Here is a 5298-nt window from a genome sequence, read left to right as displayed (position 1 = left end):
AAGACACTTTTAAGACAGCAAACTATATACTATATACTATATACATGAAAACACCTTCATGAACAGCAAAGCCCTGTAGATTATTGCCCAAATCTCCCCTATATATGGACACAAGGGAAGGACATCTGACAGAAATGAAATGAGGACGTAATGGGACATCAGCAGAGACATTGTATAATACAAGCAATCCTTGTACATAATCCGAGTATTTACAGTATGAAAATATATCTACATGGTTACACACAAGTTGTATACACATACATATATATATGTACACACACACACTACAGTGCACACTTAAAGGATTTAAGTTACAGAGCAGAGGACCCTATCATGTCAGATTGGTAAAATTGGGCAAACTGGATGACAAGTGGTATTAGGAGCTTCCTCAGCTTGCTTAAAGGGGTACTACGGTGGAAAACTTTTTTTTTTTTTTTTTATCAACTGGTGCCAGAAAGTTAAACAGATTTGTAAATTATACAAACGTAGAATGAAGATGCACTCACCCCGTTTTTTGCAAGCAGAGAGTTTGTTTATTTTTCGTGATGAAATACAGACAAGACCCTTGCAGCTCGTGTAGGGAGTGGGTGCAGGACGCTGCAGACGATCAAGGTGTGACAGCTGTTTCACCCGCGCATGGTCTGACAAAGGTGAAACAGCTGTCACACCTTGATCGTCTGCAGCGTCCTGCACCCACTCCCTACACGAGCTGCAAGGGTCTTGCCTGTATTTCATCACGAAAAATAAACAAACTCTCTGCTTGCAAAAAACGGAGTGAGTGCATCTTCATTCTACTTTTGTATATTGTATGTGCACTATAAGATAGCACCCCCCCAACATACATCAGCACGCACCGTGTTCAAAGCCTGTTCATACTTGGTTACCGATGAACTGTTACGCTACACCGTTAGTGCTCAGCAATACTGTATCTGCTTTCCACTTACATTTGTAAATTACTTCTATTAAAAAAAAATCTTAATCCTTCCAGTGCTTATTAGCTGCTGAATACTTCAAAGGAAATACTTTTCTTTTTGAAACACAGAGCTCTCTGCTGACATCTCTGTCCATTTTAGGAACTGTCCAGATGAGGAGAAAATCCCCATAGCAAACATATGCTATTCTGGACAGTTCCTAAAATGGACAGAGGTGTCAGCAGAGAGCACTGTGGTCGTGATGTCAGCAGAGAGCTCTGTGTTCCAAAAAGAAAATAATTTCCTCTGTAGTATTCAGCAGCTAATAAGTACTGGAAGGATTAAGATTTTTTTAATAGAAGCAATTTACAAATCTGTTTAACTTTCTGACACCAGTTGATTGAGTTTTCCACCAGAGTACCCCTTTAAAAAGCAGTATACCAAGAGGATATACAACTCCATAAGGAAGCAAATTTTACATTCAGAAATCTAGGATAGCAGCAAATACCCAAGAGATTATGCTGGTTGTGCGAAGCTTGCTCACATTTCTTACCTATTTGTTACTTATTGTTTGTAGGACAGCTGGCGATAAGATACCCTTTAAAGGGGTACTCCACTGGCCAGCATTCGGAATGCTGTTTTTGTGCTGCGGGGGTTGGCCACGCCCCTTGTGACATAATGACCACGGCCCCTCAATGCAAGTCTATGGGAGGGGGCGTGATGGCCGTCACGCCCCCTCCCATAGACTTGCAATGAGGGGGCTTAGCCATGAAATCACAAGGGGCGTGGCCGACCCCCGCAGAACGAAAACAGCGTTCCGAACATTTAGTTCCGAATGCTGGCCAGTGGAGTACCCCTTTAATACTCAATAAGCTACTCCTTAGGGTAAACTCACATTTCATAGTAATACAAAATGTATTTCCGCGGCAGAGCTCCGAGGGCGACCCTCTGATTTCTGCTATGAAGGTGCAGTGTGTGCCCAAGGGGTTTAGCCTTTAGGATTACTTGGAGAATGTATGGCAAATAAGAGTCACTAGCCGCAGATTCTAATGCATGCGTACAGGGCTGCAGAAGACAAATTCTCTTGCATTAGTGTTTCACTCAGCTTTCCGCAATCCTGAAATGTACATCTGTCTTGACCAAGTGTAACTAGGTCTTTAGGAAGAAAGACAAGGAAAGCTGAGTGACAAATCATGTGGGACTTTGTAATGGTTGTTACCCATATTTCCCAGTAGAATATGTTAAACAGAATTTTTAGGGTACGGTCCCATGTAGCACTTACGCAGCGTATTTCATGCTGCGCAGCGGGAAATACGCTGCGTATTCTCCGAACGGCATACACACAGGGCTACCCGGCAGCAGCCCTGTCTGTTCACTGAGGTTTGGGGGCGGGGCAGCGCCAGAGTGACTTACACGCCGCCCCTCCCCCAAACGTCACTGAACACAGGGCTGCCGCCGTTAGCCCTATGTTTGCTGATCGCAGAGTACGCAGCGTATTTTACACAGTGTGAAATACGATACGTTAGCCGTACCCTTAAACAGCACAGATTAAAAGGAGTTATCCACCCCTTAAAAACTAAATTACAAAGAGGCCTGAATGTCTTAAAATAACTAAAACCTTTACTCACCTGTGTGATCCTGCAGCAACTCAGCATTGAAGTCTCTGGTCACTAGCGAATCATCAAAGGAAGAGAGGATAGCGACACGCACCACAGAGGCCTTTTCAGATATCAAAATGGGCACCAGAAGAAGTGATCTCTCCCGTTGTTCTGTCATCTGATCCCAAATCAACACCTGTAAAAATTCCCCCTTCGGTGAGTGCCGTTAACCTCTTTTCCTTTGTGGATTTTGATTCACATTGCGGACTATTTCGTACCTGTTTTTTTGCTGAGCATCATTTGTGAGGAGAGGGTCCATTTTAGTGTGCAAGGAACAGAGTCACTATTGGCAGCAGCCAGTGTTGGTGTCTGTTCATACCTACAATGTGGAGATCTGTTTACTAGCAGCCTCTGCTGTCATAATCCTGACATCCTCTCTTAGAAGTGGGAATCATGGTGCCCGTAGTAAGACACGTGACCGATGAGGCTGCTAAACAGACTGGTGCTCCCAGCAGAGATTCAGTGCTGGATTGCTGCAGGATCGGACAGACAAGTGTTTTTGGTTATTTATGACATTTGAGCTGCTTTTTAAAATATTTTCAAAGGGTGGAAACCCTAACAGTACAAAATGATGGAAAGTAGATGTTTTGTTGCCTCTTAAAGGGTACCTTTCATCAAAAAACCTTGATATATTAAAGATTAATGTATACAGAATAACTTTCTAGTTGCATGTTATTAAAAAAAATATGCTTCTTTCTATTTAATTTTGCACGTTGAAAAAAATTACCACTAGAGGTCTCCCTACCAGTCATGTCTACAAGCACTTTTTTATAGATTTCAGACTCCTGCTTGAGTCCTAAATCTCAGACTGCAGCCGGGACACAGACAAGCTCAGCACTGCTCCCTGCCTGTCAAGCAGACAGGCACGAGCCAGCACTGTGCTCATAGCACAGCAGGGCATACTCCTGACTCTGCCTTACTGTATGCCCTCATTCATTTTACTATCTGAGCTCCGATCTTTCTTCTCTCTGCACATGCAGTTGTAAACAGAGAGAAGATTCAGAGCTGCCAGCTGAGCTTGTCTGTGTCCCGGCTCCAGTCTGAGATTTAGGACTCCAGCATGAGTCTGAAATCTATAAAAAGTAGGGATGTAAGAAAAAAATCGATTCTCGCGATAATCGCGATTTTTTCATTTGCCGATACAGAATCGATTCAAAATATTTTTGAATCGATTCTTTTAGGGATGTGGAATTTTTATCTGCGGACGCCTGGAACAGCATGTCATGTCTTGGGCATCAGGAGATAAAAGTTCCACATTTGAGGAGCCGGGCAGGCCGGATCTGACACGGTGGCGCTCTGGGTGTATGGAGCGGGCTCCGACTCGTGCCCACTCCGTACTATGCGACCCCCGGCTGATTTCAGTAGCCGGGGGCCGCCGCTAATAGCCAGCATGCGGCAATCGCCGCGGCTGGCTATTAAAGGAGTATCCGGTGCGCACTTTTCTCATGTTATCCCGTCCGGGCTGCAAAATAAAATAAAACGCACTTTATCTTACCTGCCAACGAGCCCCCGGAGCTCCGGTACAGGTGTTGGGTCCCCGGGCTGTATTCTTCTTACTTCCTGTTAGTCCGGCACGTCACATGGAGCTTCAGCCTATCACTGGCCGCAGCGATGTCCCGCCTCCGCTGGTGATAGGCTGAAGCTCCATGTGACGTGCCGGACTAACAGGAAGTAAGAAGAATACAGCCCGGGGACCGAACACCTGTACCGGAGCTCCGGGGGCTCGTTGGCAGGTAAGATAAAGTGCGTTTTATTTTATTTTGCAGCCCGGACGGGATAACATGAGAAAAGTGAGCACCGGAGTACTAGATCGCCGCTGTCAAAGCTGACAGCGGCGTCTATTGGGATCTATGAATGCTCCCAGGTGGGCGATGTATCGGGATATATCGCGATGTATCGTCACCTAGGCGGTATCGAGATATATCGGGATATATCGAATCGCCACACTGGTATCGCGATTCGAATCGAATCGCCAAATTCTTGGCGATTCACACCTCTAATAAAAAGGGCTTGCGACCAGGACTGGTAGGGAGACCTCTAGTGGTCATTTTTTTCAAAGTGGAAAATTGTATAGAAAGAAGCATATTTTTTAATAACATGCAATTGGAAAGTTATTCTGCATACATTAATCTATAATATATCAAAAGTTTATTTGATGAAAGGTACCCTTTAAGGTTTTTTTTTCAAGGAATTAGTAATTAATGGCCTATCCTACCACTGTAATAATTGGTTGACATCCAATCACCGCACCCCCCCCCCCCCCAAATTCCTAGGCAATGCAGTGAAGCGTTATTGTTTATGCAGACACCGTGTCGTATATATACGGTTTGACGAATTAAAAGTCCCCAACACCCCATTATTATTATAAAGCTTTAGACTATTCCAGAACAACTAAACATCTGTAGATCTCATATTTATTAGAATATTTACATTAGCTTTCCTTTTTCAGCTCCATAGTCATGCACATTTGTGGAAGACTATACAACCTATAAGCTGTATATATGGTATACACAACATAAGTGCATGCTCACACTGTCCATTAAGTTGTGGCTAGGGCTACACTATCAATGTAGTCACCCTCAGCCTGGTGCCCAGCATAGTGGCAATGCTATGCTGTGGATCAGTGTTTCCCAACCAGGGTGCCCCCAGCTGTTGCAAAACTACAACTCCCAACATACCCGGACAGCCGTTGGCTGTCCGGGTATGTTGGGAGTTGTGGTTTTGCAACA

This window comes from Hyla sarda, chromosome 13, assembly GCF_029499605.1.
Source record: "Hyla sarda isolate aHylSar1 chromosome 13, aHylSar1.hap1, whole genome shotgun sequence".
NCBI classification, from domain to species: Eukaryota; Metazoa; Chordata; class Amphibia; order Anura; family Hylidae; genus Hyla; species Hyla sarda.
The sequence above is the reverse complement of the archived record's forward strand: the minus strand, read 5'-3'. Positions refer to the sequence as shown.